The 24,544-nt window shown below is 32.3% G+C and overlaps 1 protein-coding gene across 1 annotated transcript in view; it reads right to left on the bottom strand.

Moving 5' to 3' along the window:
- LRFN5 (Leucine-rich repeat and fibronectin type-III domain-containing protein 5) overlaps window positions 1-24,544 on the bottom strand; it is an 81,968-nt gene that overhangs the window by 3,990 nt on the left and 53,434 nt on the right. Inside the window, exon 2 of the mRNA XM_051215559.1 lies at window positions 14,335-14,435. The gene's annotated coding sequence lies outside the window, so the exon portion shown is untranslated. The remainder of the gene's footprint in view (window positions 1-14,334; window positions 14,436-24,544) is intronic.

The raw sequence follows: 24,544 nt of genomic DNA on the forward strand, positions 1-24,544 counted from the left end.
TTACTGATTTAAGGTTTAAAATGGTCATGACTATCGATTAAAATATGTGAGAGATACTAGATGATCGTCATCATTCAGTCATCAATGTCTATTAGAATTTTGATTTAATCTAAAACTAAATAATTGTATAGTCTAAATCCTTGGCTATTTCTTTCGGTCTGGTCAATTGATTAGGTATTATTCATTGTTATGTAATGACAACTGTGGTAAGCCTAGAATAATGTTTGTTTATTCTTACTCAATTCATTCAAACGAAGTTCTGAAGAGTTAGGAGGATAATTGTTCATCGGCTACTTAGATAATGATTTATGGTAGCCGGAACTAACAACACACGCATCATTTCTGTGGTGTGGTGCGTAATATTTCAAACAGCCAAAACTCTAATTATATCGGAAAACAAGGACGGAGTCCGTTTACCTTCTTTGAGTGTTGACAATAAACATGCAATGAGAAAATAGGAATAAATGCCTTAGTACTATCCAACGAGAACATATATTTATTTAAGTATATGTACATAAATAAGCTCTGGGTATCCATAGCAATTTTTCAGTTCTTTCCTTCATTTATCTCATTAACCATATTGGGATCATCGGGTAAGTGATAGTGAGGTTAGACGAAGGGTATCAGGGAATGATGGTAAATCAGTTGATGAGGTTGTGAATCTTCATCGACTGAGATGGTTGGGCCATGTGTTACGTATGCCTGAACACCGATTACCACGACGCGCAATGCTGTCTAGTGTTGGAGATGATTGGAAGAAAGTTAGGGGCAGCCAAACCAAAACGTGGCATCAGTGCTTGAATTCACTAACTTCTAGTCTTAGTCATGTTGATAGATGTAGACTAATTGGTTGGAGTCGGTGTGACTATCGTGACCGATGGTTGAAGACTCTGGGTGACATGAGTGAGAATCGATCACAATGACCTTGGTGTATACACTCTCTGTCTTCCTTTAAGCTATCTTTCTTTCTACGAACTAGTTCTTTCTTCCTGTACTATGTTCTTATATGCAACCTTTCTTTTATATATTACCACCTCTGAATTAACTATTACCATGAATCCGGTATTCATCTTGTTGTGTTAATGAAGTATGGTAACTTGGACCGATGCATATATGTGCCTAGTCCTACGTCGTAGCTGATTGACTGGATCTAAAAAATGAGTACAAGGTAGCTTAGTACAAATTTCTAGTGCTCACTAAAGCATACAGTGATAAATTCAGTAATAATTAAAAAAAATAGTACAAATAACTAGATAAAGAGTAATAAGGAGATCCTATCAACCAATGAATTCTCAGAAGTTAATCTCATATCTAGAGATCTGGTCAGATCGATCAGCCGTTAACACAAGGAGAAGATGAATTGTAGGAAGATTTGGTAATCAAAATAAAATAAGCAGAACCAAATGAAATGGTACAACTCTGTATATATGATAATGACAACATGACCTTCAAGGATATGGAAATTTAGAGAACTAAAATCAATGGGAACCAGTCAGAAAAAGTTAATGCAGAAAATTTAATTAGAATAAAAGCACATGGAGCATAATACATAGATTGTTCATTCACTAAACACTTTATTATGCACTAGACAATATCTCTACCAAAATGGTTTTATATAAAAATAATGCAAAATTGCAAATATTTGTTTCGTGACAAATGGCTAGCAACAATGCAAAATAGTTTCAGTGTCTCAAACCCAGTTGTTTGTTTAGAATAGTGCTCACCGATAATTTACCTAAAGTCACTTAATCATGAATCACTTGGAAAAAGAATTACTGGTAGAACAGAACAAGTGGGTCCAGTTTGTTTGTTTTCATTAACATTGTAGGTAAATGGTTCACCTTGGCTTTATGTAACGAGTTAACCATTTACTACTCTCATTAAAATATATGATCGATTTGAAAAGGGTTATTTTCTTCACTACATTATCTGCATAAATTACTATTAACATTTTTATGAATTTCGACAATATTATGCTCACTCCGTTAAATAGTTGAATTAGTCAGTTTTAATTATCATCCTGAACTTTATCTTCAGTGCTTAATTCCTGTATCTGTCGTTAAAGGCTTTAAAGACTAGTTGCATTTTGTTTGATAACTCTTACTGATTAGTAATCTATATTTGTTGGTCAATCATCAATTGTCCTACTATAATGCTTAGTTCAATTTCATATGGAATAAGGGCGTCTGGTCACTTTTTTCCCAGGTTCTAGAATTATCTTAACTAATGTGCTGTGTTTTTTTTAGAGAATGGGGAACGACAAATTTTTGTATATATTAAAACAAATTCACTAAGTTTCTTTTTCAAACATAAGGATCAATCTTCCAGAAACAAAAATAGAAGGAAATAATTCATGGTAAATTTATTGTTTCTAGTGACCCGTGAAAATTGTTTCAAATATGGAAAATATATGACAGATAACAGAGATATACATTACTCATGGGAATGACATGTAATGATTTATGTATTCATATTAGTAATAAATAATGTTCAGATTGATGTAACTAGGTCATGAAGATTGATATCAGGATACATGTTGACAAAAGATGAATAGTCGAGCAACAGAGAGAGAGAGAGAGAGAAGATTTGATAAAGTAAGAAGGTGAAAGGAAGAAGGAATGCGATAGGAAAGGGGAATCTCAATAAACGTAAAATGATAAATCACTCAACTGCTGTATGTTGCATGTCCAGTATTTAATTAACATTTCGCGTATATACACGTTCCTATAGCGGTAATCTAGAGGACAGATCAATGGGAACTATAATACGAATATGCCTTTTTATTATGATTAATTGAAAAAAATATCAGCATTGTGAAATTTTCGTACTACTAAACGGTTTTGTTTTATTTCTTTACTTTATGAGAAGGTTGGTTAAAACTTATAGTCATGAATTGTTGATCTTAACGCCAGAAGCTTTAAATTAACCAATAACAGCCACTAAATAATGCTCGTCAATAGAGACTCACATATTAGTATTATGAATGAAAATAAACAATGATCAAGATATCAGTAGAAAGCAACACTAATTGTTTTACGATATCTTATGTATCAGTCAATCAACAACGTAGAACTTCGTAAGAAAGTACATGAGTTCGGGTTGCCATACCACATTAGCACACAGATACAATTTTCCTTTCAAATCCCATGGTGGTAGAGGTAGTAAAAGAATAAGTATTAATCGGAAACACTAGGGTTTGAAGATGTTATTCAATGAGTATAATCCAGTGAAATAAATTTGGAAAGAGAAAAAGGTAGGGACATGAAGAATTCAGAAGATTAGAATTTGGTAGAACACAAAGAGTGGATGCACCTGCGTCATTGCAAACGATTTTGAGCGATGTTATTCAAGGTCTCTAATCATCCGTTGCTATAATCTCACGGATCCCCTGAACCAGGTAATTTACACCTACCAACATGGCTCAGTCCATTTGTGTGTATCAAAAAAGTCTAATGATTTTAATTCATTGAATCAATAAAGTGTGTCATCTTTTATTATGTGATAATTTTATAGACACTTCAAAGTGTAGATGTATATGGATGCGTTTGTAAACAGTGATGAATGAGGCACACTCTTAATATATGCTATTCATTTATCAACTTCAGTCTACACAACTGTCATTATTTTAGTTCTTCGACTTATTATTCAGATTTAATCAGTTCATCACTATCAATAATGGTTAGTATAAGAAATTTTCAACTTTCTATTCATTTCAACCGTTGAGATCATGAGTCAATTGAAGCTAGACCACCATGGAAAACCTGGAAGCACTGGACGGCCGTTTCGTCTATTCATTTAATGTTATGGACTTACACTACTCATAAGTAGTAAATAGTAAATGACATACCATTTTATATATGCATTTCTTTAGTTGCTGAGAACTATTCATAAAACAGGAATACTTAACTCTTTCTTATTAAATTGATATTACAGGAAGCTTTAATTTTAGATTTTATTCTATGCAATAAATATCGACAAAGAGTAGGATTCATGGTTACATAGTAAATTAATATTATAGAATTTATTCAATATTAGAAATTACACAAGAAAACATTAGTTTATTGTTTTCAATATTAACAAAGTTCTAAGTGGAACTGATTTTATTACTGTAATTTTCCACGGTGGTCTAGCTTCAATTGACTTATGATTTCAACCAGTGAAATTTCTGAAAATCTTCACAAAACCCATTCTGATAATAATAATAATAATCACCTGCTCACTAGTGACTGACTTCAGGAGACACTCCTGGAGTCCTAGTAAGAAGTCGTTACCAGTGGAGTTCAACCAGGTCTGTTGTGAGATAGTAACTCACTGAAGACGATGGTGTACGGTGGCGCAACATCGTGGATTGGTTGAAGTTAGACATTAACGCCGTTGGATGCAGTCTCAGTGGTCTAGTTGGTTAGGCACCTGGCGCGAGACTGATAGGTCCTGGGTTTGAATCTCGCAGGGTGCGGGATCGTGGATGCGCACTGCTGAGGAGTCCCATACTAGAACGAAGCGGCCGTCCAGTGCTTCTGGGTTTTCCTTGGTGGTCTAGCTTTAATTGACTCATGATTTCAACCAGTAAAATCAGTAGTATTTACAACATTTAAGTGTAGAAGAGTATGATGAACTTTTTCTCATTTCCTTTTTAATATTTAATATTTAGTTCCAGAAACTTTGTACTTAAGTTCGATCTTACAGAAATAAATCGTCATAGATATTCAACTGTGACATGTAGGTACTATTGAATACTTTAGTATACCGTAACTATAATGAATATGTTTTTTTTTCAGTAATGATGGGAATTTTAAACATCATAGTAATAAAAGCAAGAAAAAGATACCCATGATAACCTTTTCCTATTCTTGGACATTAATAAAACATCATAAACAATCTATGTATACAATTGTGTATATTTGAAAGCCTATAACATGTGATTATAAACTACTTTATGTTTAACATCCACTTTAGTCTATTTTATGTCATATGATCAGAACACTTTACACTATACCAATTACAGTCTATGTGTACAACACATCGACTCATTTCTCCTTACACCACCCTAACCCCACCCCACCCCAGTCCCACATAGCAATATTCAAACTGATTATATGTCACTCATTATTATTAGTAGTATCGGAAGTAGTAATAAAATGCAATTAAAAGAAAAATTACAAGACGGATGTTTTCAAATTTTAAAAAGGATATAAAAACAAAACAAACAAAAAATTGTTTTTCTCTTTTAATTTTCATCAATCTATCAATCATTTCTATTTGTTAAAAATAAACTAAAAAATTTCACTTTTTCAGTTACCTCTCTTTCTTTCTTTCTTTTTTTCTTTTTTAATATTTATGTACTAAGCGTATAGTATAGTTCAAAGTATAGAAAATGTAAAAATGAGCGTATGTGAGGGTGAATTCGCATGTATTTTTGGTCATATACAAATGGTTAGTTAATTGGTTAGTGAGTAAAGAGTGAATAAACAACAACAACAACAATAACAACAACAACAGCAGCAAAAAAGACACTCAAAATTAGCAACCTCCTGTCTTGTCAATAAACAAAGAATCTTTATTTATATTGGAATGATTATCATATCAATATTCTTGAATAAATACTGATTTGTTAAAGTACTACTCATTGAATTATTTTAGAATATCTTTTTAAAGAGTAGAATGAAGTTATTTGGTTCTTTGTGAATATATACAAGTGTAGATGTATAAATCTGTGTGTATATGCAAATGTAAAATTGTTGATATAAAATGAGTAATTAAAATGTAGCTAACTTGCTACCAGTAACATTTATCTTGGATTAGATACACAGAGTGATAGTAGTGGCAGTACGGTCATCGACTCACACACACACACATACACACAAACACCCATACGTATAAATACATGGGTTAGACAAATACATATTAATGTTTACTTTGAATTTTGTACATTATTATTATTATGTTTATCATAACCAAGACACAATAACTGAGATTGACATATTCTTTTGCTAGTTATATGAACATAAAGGAAGTGGCATTTCGAATTTCCACCCGACATAGAAACTATTTAAGTAAAAATAAAGCTTTTGATATTATTTCATACGATCTAGAATAGGTATATTTTGCCAGTTTTGAAGCTTGTTCCTAGATTGCAACCGTTAATCAGTGAACTAGAATGACCACGAAGATTTGAACCCATTATCAGATAAATCTTAAATACAGTTTCCATTATGAACCGACATCGACTAAAACAAGGAATTGCAGTTGGAATCCTATTTGTTAGTCGGTAGTTTTTTGACTTTGCAAAACATCAACCAGGAGATGTAAAATTAATAGCAGGATTAAAATCTAAACACACAGTCAGATATATACTACTACTGAACTATCTGATTAGCTAATGTCTTCTTGTAAGACTCATATATTTAAACTGTTTGAACATCTCCTAATGTGAAAGTGGATCCAAATTCCATCAATTACCTCAAGAATAGAGATACATGTTACTGACCAGTATAAATTAAAACCGACTCAAGGTCTAGGTATAACGGCTAACATCTACTCTAGGTAAATTCACTAGAGAACTTTAAATACGAAGTCAATATATTTTCAAAGGCTAAGCATCTCTAATTAACGTACGGATGAACAAATGCTGAGAGACATGGACGTCATTGGTATAGCTTTCATCCTTTTACACGAACCTGTTTTTTTCGTGATACGTTCTTAACATTCATGAATTAAAATATTTAGAATTGTTCACAGTGAAAAATAAATCTAAATTTTAATCAACATGGAGTAATAACTCATTTTTTCGGCAAAAAAATTGCCTCCATTTTTAATGGAAGTTAAGTAAAACACAGTAGCTAAGTACTAGAGAATGCTGTTTGTTTTCATTGACATTCTGAAACTCTTTCATCTATGTTATAAACAGTGGTGACAGTACGTGTTGTTTTACAGTTGAATGATCTCCCGCCACTTGACTGTAATATATTAAGTGTTTCGTAAATCACTGAGCCGAGGAATTGAAAAAAACTTCAGTTTTTCTGAAGTTATATTGAAGCAAACTAATGAAGTCTGCCTTAAACTATGCTTAACAGTTATTTACAACTTGGATCAATTGTCAACATATTTTACTAGACAGTTTAGGGTGGTCTGAATACTTTCATTGTCTCGTATAATTTGCTTTAACAATGATCAGTTATGCTTTTCAAAATTATTTTGGAATGCTTTCTTTTAGCTAGTTAACCTTTATAGATAGATGATTTCTACTGAAGATGATCAACTACTGTAGTCTTTGGAAATAAATTCTGTATTGTTGCAGATAAAGTAGTGATTTCTTAAACTGAGAATACAGTATTCTCTCTAATTAAAGAATATTAGTTAATGACGCAATTAACGTTTTAATTTCTCTTCAAAATATTCCAACTGGTAGTCAATGGCTGGTTGAATTCATATTAAATCATAAACTGACCATCCTGAGGTTCGCGTTATCCTGCTTCTATTCTTTTCGACGTTACATAAACAGTGTTTCAATTTGTGTAGTACATTTGATATGATTGAATTGAATGATCCATGCTTATTTTTTAAAAAATTCATTCTAACCTCATCACTACTTGATTCATTGATACCATCAAAGATAGGGGGGTGTTTTGAAAGAGTTCAATTAAATAGTTTCCGACTATCACTTCATACGATCATATCACAAAATGCATGAAATTTTGAAATAATACATAATCAATCATTTGCATTCTTGACGAATAATATCGCTGACAACTAGTTTACCGAATCAGATGTAAGTAATTAGTAAATAAAGAAGTTTCGTGGTTTAAATCACGAACTGATCTTACCTGAATCACCATTCAAATCCTGAAAGCAATATCGTAAGTTGATTGAAGCTAAACCTTATACCATTGGATGCCGTCTCAGTGTTCTAAAAGTCAAGCGTTAGCGTGTGGGACTAAAGGTCCTGGGTTCGACACCCAAATTCGAGGTCATGACGTACACTTCTGAGGAGTTTCATACTAGGAAGAAATGACTATCCGGTGCTTTTAGGTTTTCAGTTTATGATTCAAACTATGGAAAATTCTACAATCTGTACAAATTTCCCTATACAAATTAAGCATTTACAAAACCATTTAGTTTGTCACATTGATATTACTAATGCTACTTCGTTGTCCTGAGCCTTGGTAGGTGAATAAGGTTTTTAGCTGTTGATTAACTAGTTAAGATATGAGTAGCTAATAAATTATAATCAGCCAGATGTATTGAAATCTGATGTCGAATGGCCAGAGATAGTGGATAGGAAAGCATGTTTGATCTAGACTCCATGCTCGTGAGCAAGACCAACCTGTAAACTTGAAGGAAACGATGCTCTCAGTAGGATTTTAATCCATGACACATGATGCCGACCAATGTTAGTCAGTCCAAGACCTACATCAAACAGCCCTTCCTATCAACTATCTTCAACCACCTAAAATATCAATATAATACACTCGAAGTTTAGTCACTTGGATTATTGGGCACATTGCAATCTGATCATTAGAGTTTAATCAATACTAAAAACGAGACAAAACTGATATTCGTTACTATTCAGTGATCAGTCAGTGTAGGTAATAAATTCTATCATCTTTTGACACAATGCAGTCAGAAAAAATAAGTTCTGATTCTTATTGAAATGGACTTTATTTGATCATGTTGGGGAGGTCCTCGAAAAAAAGTCAAAAAAGACTCCGCAAACATTGAGAAGCATATTATCCAATCAGCATTCGCTAGAAGTTTGTCAGGAACATCTAGAAAGTGAAAATTCACATGTTGAGTTTCTAGTTAGATGACTACCTATACAGCTACTGTTTAGTTGTTTTCCAGAATTTTCCGGAAACCTAAGGCCATGTAAAATACTGTAAAAACCCTAGATTTCCTGTACATAAACCAACCTTTAAAGTAAAGCGTTTTCTTCCATATCTCGCGCCTTTTCTTTCATGTTCAAGTTACTGTGTAGATTTAGCCCGAGGGATTACTAGAATAGCTTAGGAACTGAATCTAGCATTCCATTAAAAGACTTATCAGATCAATATTTCAATGCTCACGAATTTGGATAAATCACTAAGTAATATATCTGGTCAAGTGATTTTATGCGATGAATAAAATAAACACTGAATATTCAATGTTTAATTAATTGGGATGAATAGTTTGTTTTGTTTTAAGCAATCAGGTCATTTAAGAATGTTAATCAAATGATAAGTGGATTGTTTTATTTTCTTTATCAATAAGTTTATAAATGATTTTTTATTTCCTAGAGATACTTTTAGATTCAATGTGATGATGTTTATTTGATCACTTGTTTCAATTGAAACAAATGGAGCAAAAGTTAACTTTACTAATTTTTTGTTGTATAATGTATGTATTAATTTAATTTTATGATTGTTTAAGTATATTATAACTCCCAAATACCCTGGTATGGCCGAAAGTGGGAGGGAGTCCGCTCTCCCTCTCGAAATGCCCCCACATGGCCACGCGTATATAGCCTCTGCCAGGGAAGTCCTACTCACTACCTTCTCGTGACTCGGGTGTTGTTTACGAAATTGAGAAGAAGAAAAGCCAATGTCCGGCGCTTTAACCGGGTTGACGGACATGGAGAGTCCACCTAGGGGAGTTGGAAAACCCTGATTCCAAACCAATGGTGCACATGGGATCCAGTATCCTGAAGGAAAAAATGGCGTATGAACCAATCGTTGGTCACCGGCTACCACAAGACTGCACCTCCTTACGTTGATCCACTGCCTTGTGGATCAGACCTTCAGGTCGAAGACTCCGGGTGTGGCCCCATAAGAAAACCACCTGCTTCGGTCTGGGCACCCGGGTAATATCACAACCCTCACAATATCAAATGAGATCTGTGTGGCGCATATATATTTGGTGCCTCGTTGTACCAATATCTATGTGTTAAAATAAAAACAAATAAATAAAAGTCTATTATATCTTGATGGAGTTTTGTTCTGTGAACTGGATGGTTTGGTCATGTTTTTCTTTAAAGACCAGTTTCCTCTGACGGACTCGATCCATTGTTATCCAGGTCCACGAAGAGAGAACAAAAATCCATCAAGATCATCCACTGGAGCTACAAATTTTCTACACCATCTCAAAGCAAATTATATCTTCTCATTGTTTTAATCTAATTTCATATAATTAATTTTGAATACTGACAAATACTTGCCATGTTTTTTTAAATCTTATTATTTCAGATATTATTCAGTAAATACTTGAACTGACAATGAAGTTCACATCGATAGTACTAATCAACAAGATATTCTCTATTAGCCAATGAGATTCTTATTGGTTTCTGATCATTCTAGTATCCTGAGCTCTTAGGACAATAGATTTTCTAGTTTTTTTTAGAAACATAGAAACTTTCCCAAGTGAATTCTAAATGAAAACCAGAAGTTTTGCTTTCATGGTTAGTTTACACACATAAATCAAGTGGCTATTTATAAAGTTGTGGGTGGGGTTGTAGTTCTAGAGGTTTCTGTTAGAGATTATTATGTTATTTATGTCTAAGACATTTGATCTTTTACGATAAAGCAGAATTGAATAACTTAGCTATCGATTATGGGAAGCTTTCAATGTGATTTCAGATTACCCACAAATTACTTTTTTTGTTTAACGGACGATTATCCTATAAGAATTAAAAATGATCAAACTTCCCGAATCAAAATAAGTAAATGGAATGAATTACAATTTGAAATGTGGAAAATTGGATACTAATTCAATGGCCGAAATGTAACTTTATTTTTACTTATTTAAGTTCATTTATGATCTAAATTGGGTAGTGAGAAGTAAAAGTTAAATGCTCTAACCATTAAATCATACCATTATTTTGGCTTCGTTCGTCTTAAACAAGTGTAACTCAGTCGAGATTGTTATAATCTCCTCTGACAAACGTATTACAATTCCGTTACAAAGTCATAAAAAAGTGACTATCATTTCTCAACAGTATAAACGCTTAGTTTCTTTTACATTTTTCGTAATATTTGGCAGTAATACCATTTAGTTTCATGGTGTAATGAAGTTTTAAGTTTAAAAATAAGGGTGTATACTTTTATGCTTTATAAAGCATGTGATACAAACTAAAATGATAAAAGTTTATCAAGCTCGAAACTTCACTCATATCACACTGATTTACAATAAGCAGAATGTCTTAAAGATAAACCTACCAAATTTTGTTTCTTTCATATACACTGATTTGCTACTTTGATAAAATAATTCCTAATACCTTGATTCTCTTATGTCTTCATTCTCAACATCAAAAAAAGTCTTTTGCCACTTTTATTTTAACTCTACCCAGCTCAATTCATCCTAATTCAACTGTTATGATCACTGATTTCATTGATTAGTGTTGATATGTCACATTGTGTGAAGACAATGAGAATTATCGACTCCTGATAACATATGGTAAATCACATAGATTTCACAGTGTTCATAAATCGATTGAAGTATACACAGTTCGTAAAAAAAGAAAACAAAGTAAAAAAGTATTGCAGAATTAAGAAGGAAACATTCTTTGAATAAAAACAAATTGATGAATTAAAAGAGGTGAATGTTGCAAGCTAAAGAGGAAAGACAACTTATGCTACCATTCTCTCTCTTCCCCATTCTAAAACTTCTATCCTCTATTCTTTTGTGACATTGAGCGAATAAATACGTAAAAATGAAACTAGCAATTAAACTCAGACAGAAAAAAAATCCCCACCCATGTTTTATTTATTATCATGTTTCGAAAAAAATACTACTTAAATTTCAATTAAGTAGACAGAAAACAAGCGTAAGCATTGAGACTTGTAGAATTGGCAAGAAAAACAAAACAGGTTACAATCACTTGAAGGTGATTACTTCTCAACAAAACATGGATACGTTTTGTGAAGTGAAATGATGAAACAAACACCACTTCAATTCAAAATAGGATATGTGTTGTGGTTTTTCTTTGAATAAATGCTTCCCTTTTAATTAAAGAAGGTCTTAAGAAATAACTAAAATAAACACTGATTTATTTTATTGTTGTATAGGCAAAGGACAAATTCATTAGCAAATAAATAGAATGTCTTCATAAACTGTTTTGAAGGTAGTTGTGTCAGGATGTCGTTTATCGCTATTTAGATTCCTTAAAACCTATCAGAATAATGTATTTGTAATCTATCAAAAGAATCAACGTACTCAATCAGGTTTCAACTCATATCTTTTTAATATCAAAGTGAGGAATTCGTCAAATGACTTAGCTGAGGTATGAGTGACCCGAAATAAAGGTTTAATTTATTTAAAGACTAGCTCAAGTATCCTGAATAGTTTCATTGAGAAGTGATGTGTGTATTCAATGTGTACCACAGTTGAATATCATTCGGTCATTGAACTATGTTCTCAATAGCATGGTAGATAACAATTTTTTCAAGATAATTTTAACACTGATCTCAATTTAGGATACTATTTTATTGTTGATTCTTAATTGAATGTAAAATACAGGGTAGTAAGTAAACAATTATTGTATAAAAACACTGTTTTCACAATTGTGTGGTCTATTTCATTCTTAGTAGATAAGTATTTATACCTCAGTAATGTTCAACAGAGTACCTTTATAATGACGTGAAGTTTTTTAAACTAACAGTCATGTGGAAATTTCCAATTATTTCGAAAAAAAAGTCTAATCAATGTACACGCAACCACTTTTGTTCATTTTATACGGATTATACAAAGAAAACAAGATTGAAATCCAGGAGTTAATATTTCTCAGCTGATTAATTTGTTGCCGAGTATATGCGAACTTCTCACTGGTTGATTGGTTATTTCTTTTCACTTGATCAAGTAAATCTTCATATAACTAAATTACCTTAAAAATTAGCCTGTTGAATTTATCTGAACAGTTATACAATATTTGTTGATGATTTACGTCACAAATTGATTTCAGTTAGTATACCAATGAAAATTAGGGAACACTGAGTAGATGGAGTTTTGTTCTCTGAGCTGGATAAAAATTTGTGCCGATGATGTCGTTCAGAAGAACGATGAAAGCTCCACGACCAAATCATCCATCTCAGCGAACGAAACTCCATCAAAATCATCCACCTGAGCTACAAATCTTCTCCACCATATCAACACTGAATACCTCTTTCCTATCGGTATGAGTGGACATAAAATATCATGACAAATATCAGTTCCAAGACTTCCAGATTTATAGACAGTCGCTTGTGCAGAAAATGCTAATGGACGAATTGATGATCTACGTCAATGGCGAATCAATTGTGAATACCAATAGTGATCATCAATAAATCCTATCTGCAGTGTTAGAGTGATGAAAGCACTTGATTGTCCCTTCACTTATTCAAAGTAATCAGTACTTGAATCAGTCACTAATATGAAAAATAATAGTGACTATTGTTTTTGTTACAGGAAACTAATGCCATCGTTATTTTGTTCAGGATAAACTGATAACATGAAGTAGAGAAGGAATAGAATTGGGGGACAGTAAGATGTATTTTTTAACATTGTGTAAGTGTAGTTGTTTCGTCTATGAGGCTAATGTTATAAATGTTGATTGGGCAGAAACGAGTAAAAGATTTTTATTAACAAATTAAAAGTTCAGTAGTATGAATGACAGGAAAGTAATATGAATGAATTTTAGCGAATGTCACTTATCCGAGGGTGTACACTTTCAAGTTTATCACGATACGTATGAGGCATCTACTAACTGTTAAAATCGGATGATGACCATACTATATCTACTAATACTGGAAACTGCAGTTTAAGTATGCGATGCTCACTGTAAGACTTATGTTATTGAATTAGTTCCATAAGAAAACACTGTTAAAGAATTTTCAATAACAACAAGATGGAACACATGTCAATTATCCCTAACTTTTCAATAGGTTCTCCAGAGAATTTCTTTCTATGATGAAAACTATTTCTTAATAGATCTAGACAGATCGACTGTATGAAGAGCAATTAGTATTCCAATTCTCTTGAAAAATTGTCATCTACCACTCAAAAACAATAATTGATCGGGTATGCGGATAGAAAATACAATTTATTGATCTAATGATATTCATTACTAGTAGGAACTCAACACATATTACCTCTCAGTTAAATTATTCAACATTCATCAATCAGTATTGCTGACTGACCTTGATGGTCTTATGGTGATGAGATCTTGGAGATCAATTTAATCTGAAGAAGCACAGCTTTTGGCTAGTACTTAATATTATGATTATTATTTCGTGATGATTCTCCATCACAAATCATTGTTTGTTCATATCTTTAATTAAAATAACCTTTGAATAACCGAACCGAAAAATCTCTCGATAAAATTAAGCTTACTATCAACTTGGCGTTCAGAAATGACCACAATAAAGATAGTTAACGGGTGTTTACACGTGTATGTATGTATCCTCTGATCGTTGCTACCACTGGAAGATAATCTAATGAGAAAAACAAAGAAAAAGAGAAGAGATTATAGTAAAAAATTATTTCAATTAGAACAAATAATAGCTTTTCATAGTCATGTAAATTTAACTAGGAATAACGACCACTTTAACCTGATTTTAGTAAAAGATGGTATGAACAAGTATGTACTTCTTCATTACTGAAAGATAAATACATCAAATCACCTGTAATGTTGAGTTAGAAGACAGACTACATGAATTCAATTTTCTCAAAAATGAGTATGCACGACTTGTAGACGTTCAATACAAATGTCATGTGAAAAATCGGTAAAAAAAAACAACTGGGTCACTAAGCTGGGACCTGACGGATCACATTTTCTTACGGAAATTACTGCTTGTTACCATTAACAACATATTATCTTGCAGTGATTTGCTTACTTAGCTTCGAGACATTTTTAGCAAGAGTGCTAGTGTTGTCACCCGATTCCCCAAACCGAAAAAAAATTGAACTTGTGACTTAATATCTGAATGTCAAACACCATTTGTATTTAACTACTTCATTAACTACTCCATTCACACTCATTCTAAGTCTTTCTATTGAGCTTTTACGCAAAAAAGAATATAAGTCGAATAAATTTAGTCCATTTCAATTCCAGTCATTTCCATTGGATTGCACTAAATTATCTGTTGCCGGTAAACCGACTAATTGCTTCGCAAAATTATATAGTCTACACTATCATGCTAGTCCCTTCATTGTGTTATTTGAACATGTCACTAAAGTTGAATAACTCCGATATCGCAGTTAACTCGGTCAATCAGTCAGCAACAACATAGAAATTCGTAAGTACGTACATCAGTCCGAGTTGACATACCATATTAGCACACAGATACAATTGTCGATTCAAACCCCAAAATGGTAGAGGTAGTAAAAGAATAAGCAGTCATCGGAAACACTAGGGTTTGAAGATGTTATTCAATGGGTATAATCCAGTGAAATAAATTTGAAAAGAGAAAAAATGTAGGGACATGAAGAATTCAGAAGATTAGAATTTGGTAGAACACAAAGAGTGGATGCACCTGCGTCATTGCAAACGATTTTGAGCGATGTTATTCAAGGTCTCTAATCATCGGTTGCTATCATCTTGCGGATCCCCAGAACCAGGTAATCTACATCTACCAACATGGTTCAGTCCACTTGTCAATGACTTCATGGATTTGTGCCATGTTTTGGTCTGGCCGCCCCTAGTTTTCTTCCAATCTACTCCTACACCATAAAACATCTCACATCGGGGCAATCAGTGGTTGGACATACGTAACACATGTCCCAGTCATCTCAACTGATGAAGTTTACTAGGATATACCAGCAATGTTTCGAAGACATCTATGATCACAGTTAACTGATTGAATGAAAACTAAACCTAGATTTCTTACTTTTTAAAACCACTCAATAAATTTATTCAATTTTATAGTGAAATACAATTTCTAGTAATCAATAGTTGTCCAAAGAGATCCGAATAAATCCTTTCATTTTAACATCATAATTGATAATATTCATCTATCATTCATATTTACAGACTATTTAAATATGAAACAATCTTTCCATCATATTGTACTGGTAGCAAATGTATTTCCTCGTTGTTTTTTTTTTGGGTGTCTTTTCTGTAATTGCATAACTTAACACAAATGTTAATCATATTGATCATTAAATCCAAACATTTACAGTAATGTCTAAAGACTACTCTGGTCAATAATAAAGATGATAATGATGATGATAATCATAGTAATAAAGGAATTCTATACTTGAAATAAAGAAAGAAACATGCATCTAACTTCATTAGTATTTATTTTATACATTTGGGAATTACATTGTTAGTTTTTGTTAAAATGAAAATGATGTATGTAATAATGTAGAGAATTAAATGAACTCAACTAATCTTTGTTTATACCTTCTATACACATTTCACCCTCAGGCTTCAAAAGTTCATTATAACTCTAATTATAATAATAATAATAATAATAATAATAATAATGTGTAACTTTTTTTTAAAAAAATTACAAGGTCACTCTCGAATAGAATTTTAGATTACCACTACTTGTATACATGTGAATTACAATTCAAATATAATGATGAATATATTATGTACAATGTATGAACATAATTAAATCAGTCACGCAGTCCCGATGGCGTAACATCGTTTTATGTTGTTGTTGTTGTTGGTTAGAATCATTAGAAAGAAAAGTTGAATGTGACTCATTTTTATCAAATAATGAATCATTATTAATGAAATCTATTCACATTTAACTAGTAAATAAATTCTATCCATTATATACATATATAATGTGTTATTGGTCTATTTGATTGTAAAATTCTATGAACCTGTTATATCCCGATAAGCATAATGAATAGTAGTTTTTTAAAAACAAAATATTATTCTAAAACACTTGATGTTGTATACTTGTATCTTCACTTTGTTGCTTAGGACTGCAATTGATCAGTCTCTTATTAGCATATATGCATCCTATACAGATTGCCTCGATATTGCCTTAAGTCACAAACATTATAAGCAAAGATGTGGATAGTGGCCAGCGGTTCAATCCAATACATGCGTTTTGTTTTATTTGGGACTCGTCAATTATTCACTCTGGCACTCGAACCCGGTACCGTTCGCTCCAAACGCCATCGTGTTATCGACTTAACTACTGATTCATTTATAAAAGTTAATATTAAACAGACATTTTTATCGACCTTTAGACAATTCACTTCAAAAAATGATGTATAATAAATAAATCTTTTTCTAATCCCTAATAAACTATACATTCGTACAAACAATCTGTTAGCTACAGATTCTTTATAATTGGTTGGTATTTCCTACTGCTCATATTTGATCAAATTTTTTTATTTTATTTAATTCTTTAAAAAGAGAAAGAGAATGGGAAAAAGAAAAAAAGGGAACTAAAACCATATGACATTGACTAGTTTTCACTAATTGATAGGTGGATACAAAATGAGAATGACTATTATAAACATCAAAGTTATTAGATCAGTTGTTCTAATCCAAGAGAATATATATTTATATGTATATTTCCCCAAGTAATTGTTATGTCGCGATAACCATAATGAATGGTAACTTTTGGGATCCATTTATGGACCAATACTATGTGTATATTTTTATTGTATAATTGTTAAATAACTAAACTACTCATATTCATGTCCCTCTTATTATGAGCTTTATTTTGACCTATGAACTATTATTATACGATTTACCATTTTTGAATTATTCCCTGTCTATTAATTACATTCTCCCTCATTCACAGCCACATTTGGTGGAGTTTTGTTCTCTGAGCTGGATGGTTTGGTCGTGGAGCTTTCATCGTTCTTCTGAACGGATAGAAGTGAAGTTTGTGCTGATGATGTCGTTCAGAAGAACGATGAAAGCTCCACAACCAAATCATCCATCTCAAAGAACAAAACTCCACCAAAATCATCCACCTGAGCTACAAATCTCCGCCATTTCACAGCCACATTTGGCCAAATCTTGTACAAATGTTGTTTCATATTTTATAGTATGATGTGGTCTGTTTGATTGGTATCTAAACCCCGTATGTTTGTGATAAATAATTCATGTTGCAGAGGCCGAGATTGGTGTTCTGGACTTAACTAGCTGGGCTAGGCGGTAAGCAGGATCGATAAGTACTCTAGACTGCTCGCACAGGTTTTACACGTCATTAGTCAGATCAATAATTCGCTGTTCTCTAATTGGCAGTATTGTTACGTTATACACTAACAGGGCATAAAAGCCCCAAACTATAACATGACCCAATCCTTCAAATCATTGTAGGCATGACATAGAAAAGAATGCATAATGAAGCTACTATCATGCAAATTATCTTCAAAGAAAAAGAATGATAGTCTCGACAGATTTAACCTGTTCATTTTATAGCCAAACAAACATATTGGTAATTCATATAAATTATTGTCAACAGATAAATAAGAAACCTAATACAATAAAAAAAATCATAGAGATTATTGTCAAAATTTGTAACCATAAATAAACTTTTATCAATGCCAAATAAAGTAGTAGCTAATTATTTTATTCTAAATTTTTTAGAAGTTTAAATGCCGTTCGTTTAAAATAAAACTGAAGTTACAAACCGACTTTAGTCAGACAACTAATGAAAACTAGGAAACATAAGATTGTTGTTTCGTTTAAATGTTGGGATCTTCAACATTGCCTATCCACGATTCTACAGAACATCAAAATTAAGATCTTGAGATCTTTAAACCAACCCTTCACTTTTAGACTACTGTCAATTTTCAATATTCCAGAACCATCTTGCTTTATTTCTCATGGACAAATGCTTCTAGTTTGAAGTTCACAGTGGTTAGAGCTTTTCACTAGAACTACTGAAATTAGTTACTAATGAGGCCTGTGGTCTAAGGGATAATTGTTTATCGTGAGATATGAAACCGATTGATTGAATCCCTGGTAGGTTTGTGGGAGTCCCTTACTTACTCATTTATTCCTGTTATCCGTCGTGGAGGAATATAAGCCGCCAACTATCACTCACTACCCAACTTTGTCTTAAGCGATACTTTCTAGTTGTATGAAGTTACTATTCATTCTCTTGATGTCTGATTTTAATTCCCAAAGCAGTGTGTTCTTTGGTCTTCCTTTTTTTACGATTCCCTTCAGGATTCAAAGTTAGCACTTACCTCGTGAAGCAGTTTGATCATTACTACAATGTATATCCTATCTACCTCCAACTTGTTTTCGTAATTTCTATTTCACATGAAAGCTGGTTTGTTCTCTGCCACAGTGAGCTGTTCCTGATGGCATCCGGCCAACGGACATTAAGTATCTTGTGTAGACAACTGTCTATAAATATTACTACGTTCTTGATGATGGTTGTATGTTTGTTATCCAAGTTTCAGCTCCGTACATTGGATCTGTCTTGACGTTCGTATTGAAGATTGTGACTTTGATATTGGTTGATGGTTTTTTTGAGTTCCATATGTTCTTCTAGTGTAGGAATCCTGCACTTATTTTGCCAATCCTTGCTCCTAGGTCTCTATAGCTATCTGAGACTGGTTTACGATCCCATTCATATTTAACAATCTTTACAAAATCCTGTACAAAAATTAAGCTATTTTCATCAGTTTTTAGTGAGTGATATTTAGACAAGCTGTCTGATGTTCTCATGAATTCTATGTAACATACAGTAATATTGGTGATAAAACAGTAAACTGTTTAGTAAATATATCAGTATAATTTAGAAAATCACTGGGAACATGGTATTTGCTTTTTCCTGGTTCAAGATTACTTAGATTTAGACAGCTGAAATCCTATATGAGGTGAAACCAATAATTCTCCGTATATTGGAGAACACTCCGTAGTATCGTCTACGGAATGTTTCTTTTATTAATTATAACGTATATTCAACATACTTATTAAATATTAATAATATTATATACCGTGATTAGTAGGCCTATTTCATTATTATTTTGTGATATTCATCAACCTCATTAAAACTGAACTCGCAATTTCAACAATAATGAAAATGCACCGAATTCATCACTGAATTTGTGAACTTATTGTTATTTCTTTTGTTATAACTAGCAAAGGGCGTCAAATGTCGAATAGATTTTGATCATATAGATTATACTAAAAAAGTTAGATTTGTAGCGAGCAATTTTTTTCTACTAACACTCATTTCTCCAACTCGTATATATTGACTAATTTGTAAAAGTGAATTGTGAATGGATCAATGTTAGACCACCATTGAAAACCTGGAATTCCTAGTACAAAACTCTTCAGAAGTGTGCATCCACAATCCCATACATGAGATTCGAACCCAAGACCTCGAATCTCGCGCACGAACGCCTAACTGTTGGGCCGGCACCCAACGGTGTCAGTGTCTAACTTCAACTATTCCACGATGTTACACAACCGTCCACCACTGTCTTCAGTGAGTAACTTCCTCACAACAGACACAGATAAACTCCACTTGTTACGGCTTCTCATTAAGACTTCAGGAAATTTATCTTGAAGCTAGTCACTAGTGAGCACATGATAATTATTAGTATAGGGTTGTGAAGATTGTTAAGTTTCGATTGATATCATGAATCGATCGATGTTGAACCATCATGATATCAATCTAAACTCAATAATCGCCACAACCCTATATAGTTTAACTTTCTTTAATGTTATTTAGTTACTGTAATATATTAAAGACATATATACTGTATTTATATACAAATGATGAATAATGGAGAACATTAACTGAATTAGTGTACACAGTGATTTGTTCATTTTAATCCCATTTATTTTCAGTTACACTTGTCAAAAAGGAAACAACAGTATCAAGAAAATGTAAGTAAACAATAGAGAGAAATGACCAATAATTTAAACAACATTGATTTTTAACCTTTCTCCTAATTTCTTTTTACAGTAACATCATCCATATTTATATATTTCTTAATGATGCATACACATAGTAAGAACTTATATATATATATATATATATATATATATATATATATATATATATATGTGCGCTACCCTCCCTAGTCCCTCCACAATCAATTTCGATCAGTAGAGTGTTCTTCTATTTGTGCCTTGGTAACAGTTTACTCTCTCTCTCTCAACCGCCAAACCAATAAATAGAAATCAACAACAATTATTGTTTATGCTGTGTAAAACTGAATGAAACAATAGTTTCTTAAAAGAAAAAAAAAGAATAGAATGAATACAATACTATTTACTTTTAGTCATTAGTACTATCCTTTACATCTGTCTCCTACTATTTCTGATAGCCATAGCCTTCTCGTTCACTCACTCAGTCACTCCCTATCTCTCTATCTAACTCCAGTACTAACCTATTTTGTAGCCTTCCAAGTTCCATCAATCATTAATGGCATGATGATAAACACATACGCAAGGAGGCATACATACATACAAATTAAAGAAACAAACAAAAGAAAATTTGTCAATACATGAGAATATATATGTACCTAATCATGCAGCTGTATGCATACACGTATATATTAGTGAATAATTCTAAGAATGCTTATTGATTTTATTTTGGTGTTCTCTTAAACTAAGGTACCTTATTGGGTTTCAATTTTCAGTGGAATTTATTTGAATTTTAATTGTTACAAACAGAAGGATAACAATAATCTGCATTGTATCTAACCAGATACTATTAACATTGAAATCTGTAGCGTGTTTCAAACTATTCCCTTTTTTTTAACTGAATGTATCTGTATCTCAAAATGTTATCTACTAAGCTGTTTATAAGTGAAAATGATTTAATATAATACAGGTTAATGTAAGAGTTTTGAAGTTCATTTTGTTGGGTTGCAGGTCAAAATAGATCATATCATACTATCTTTAGAGGTTGCATAGAAACATACAATCGTATCACTTTTAATTGTTATTTATCATTTCACTTAGTAGTGGATTAAAGTTGTTACGAACCAACAAGATAAACTAAATTCAGTCGAATCACTAAATAAGCAACACTGAATTTCAGATGAAGAGCGAAAACCGTTATTCCTTATGACAGATGGGTATACAATAACGACTGGGTAAATGATGAGGAACAGTAAATATGTGGTCAGTTCATGATATTATTTCATATCATATGGATGTTTATGTTTAAGATAAGTAAATCCAGGAAAGTTCAGTTTCGGATGGATTTTTGTTGGTTGTCGTTTTACATCAACCTGAAGTTAATAACACTTTGTTTAGGTTCAATTAGTTGTATCTGATCAAATTAAATGTTGTTTATGCAGTTGTCCATTGGAATAAGGTTTGATCATAGTCCTCAGACCATAGGAACTTGGATTCTCAACATACAGAACCTAACTGAACGACCTATATGAACTTTCACCAACATCTGAACGCACAGCCTCAAGAAATTCGGTCTCTGAGTATGTAGGATGTATTTAAAATAATATAATATTGTAAAATTGTCGGTGATTGAAATGAAGTAATTCTAACATTTCGTCTAGGAATCTGATTCGAGCTCTTTCTGTTTGATGAATCATACTCATGTAACGAATTAAAGATAATCATGCATTCTGCTGTTATCATGTACCATTTAAATAAACCGTTCTATATTTGGAAAAGCTAAACTGAGTTTATCAGCGTCTCTGAGTTTTTGCAAGCTTCCTTCAGTAACGACGTTCATAAGAATTCAGTTGTGAATTTAAAGTTAAATAATCTTCGGACAGTATTGTAATATAAGATACTCTGATGAGATCGTGGATATAATTTGCCTGAAGTACCATACTGGTACGAAATAACTGTCCAATGCCTTCTGATTTTCAAAAGATCCCTATCTAAGGTCGCTACATGATACAAACCACAAAATAATAATCTTATTTGTTGTGACTAGTAATAATTACAGGCTTCTCTAAGCTAATTAATGAGAGATAAGTTTCAGTTGTGCATCTGTTAGTTGAATGACTGCTTTTTTACCTAACAGGCCATTGTTCCAACTAACACGGTATATTTCTGACATCAAAACATCACCTTTCCAAAATATCGAATTCTATCATTCGTAATTAAAAGAATTTTATACTGATTGAAGTAAAATCAATTTCGTATAAAAGAAATCAATCGAAGGAGCCTGAATCCATTTAAAGAATATGCCTTAATTAAAATGTGTCATAAACTCAGTTTTTGTCCTGATATAATGTCAGCAAGCTTGTGAATAAAAGTGGTTATATTGTTTATTCCAAATAATATTAATTGACTAAATAAATATGAATAATGAAATGAAAAGACGAAGGTTATCTGATAACCATACTTATCAAAAGAACCGATTATATATGTAAACATGGATACTGGCTAGAAGTAGAATTCAGGATGCGCGTTTCGTTCTATTTGGGACTCGTCAGATGTATGTACCTGCATCGCAGAGTTGATGTTCACTCCTGAACTCGAACCCAGTACTGTCCTGGATTCCACTGCTAACCACTGTCTGTCTTTACTTAAAAAGCTTGTAACTTAAGGCTATATCGAGGCAATCCGTATAGAATGTACATATGCCAACATGAGACTGATCAATTGCAGTCCTAAATAACAATTGGACGATACAAGTAAAACAACATCAAGTCAATTACATGTAATGTTTAGTGAAATTAACTATTACAGGATCAATTAATTTCTCACTTTCTTATCGTTATCAATTTTATTTATAAATGAAGACAAATAAGCTTTAAATCTGACAAATACTTTCATACATACATCATTTAAAAGTCTAGGTGTCAAGGTCACAGAAAGGTTACAAAGGAATTATTCCTAAAGTTCATTAAATGAATAAAAGTTCATTAATTTGACATTTTATCAGTAAATTTATAATTAAATAGATTCTATATAATTGGATTGAATCGAATCAATATAGAAATGATTCTTTGACCTTTATCATAAGAGAATGTTAGAGAGAATAATTAATTTTGAAGGATCATATTATTAGTTGATTTTGGTTAAATAATGATGAATTGTGATTAATTCCTTTTAATAACATGTTGTCAATAGATAGTATCATTTATGTTCATTTGTGACATTTCATGATGTCATTGTCACCTTTTTAAGTTAAATAGAAGGTCATCTTCGTGATGAGATATTATCAGTTGATAAAGTTCTAAAGCTCAAGGAGAATAAGCTTCAACAATGAGAATCAATGAATTACTATGGTATTTGAAAAGTAGAAAGTTTATAGATTCTCTTTGATTGAAATGCTTATGAACTAAAGTTTTTGTTAGGGATAATGTTATTGATATTTGAACAGTGACTACCTTTGTAAAAGAAACTAATTATTAACACTTATTTGTAGAATAAACCATGTCAATCAGTCAGTCAGACAATTAGTCAGACGCAACGTAGAATCTAGTATGTGTGTATGTCAATTCTCGTTGTCATACACATTAGCACAGAGAGATGAAATTGTCAGTGAAAATCGTAGAGTATTAGTGGCGATAACAGTAGTAGTAGTAGTAGTAGTAGTAGTAGTAGTAGTAGTAGTAGTAGTAGTAGTAGAAGAAAAGATGAGTTATCAAGATAAAATAGTTTATGGGGAATTTAGAGACTTAGGGTCCATAGTGAGATATCTCTGTTACTACGACCGGTTTTGAGCCA

Source organism: Schistosoma haematobium, chromosome 4 (assembly GCF_000699445.3).
Source record: "Schistosoma haematobium chromosome 4, whole genome shotgun sequence".
NCBI classification, from domain to species: Eukaryota; Metazoa; Platyhelminthes; class Trematoda; order Strigeidida; family Schistosomatidae; genus Schistosoma; species Schistosoma haematobium.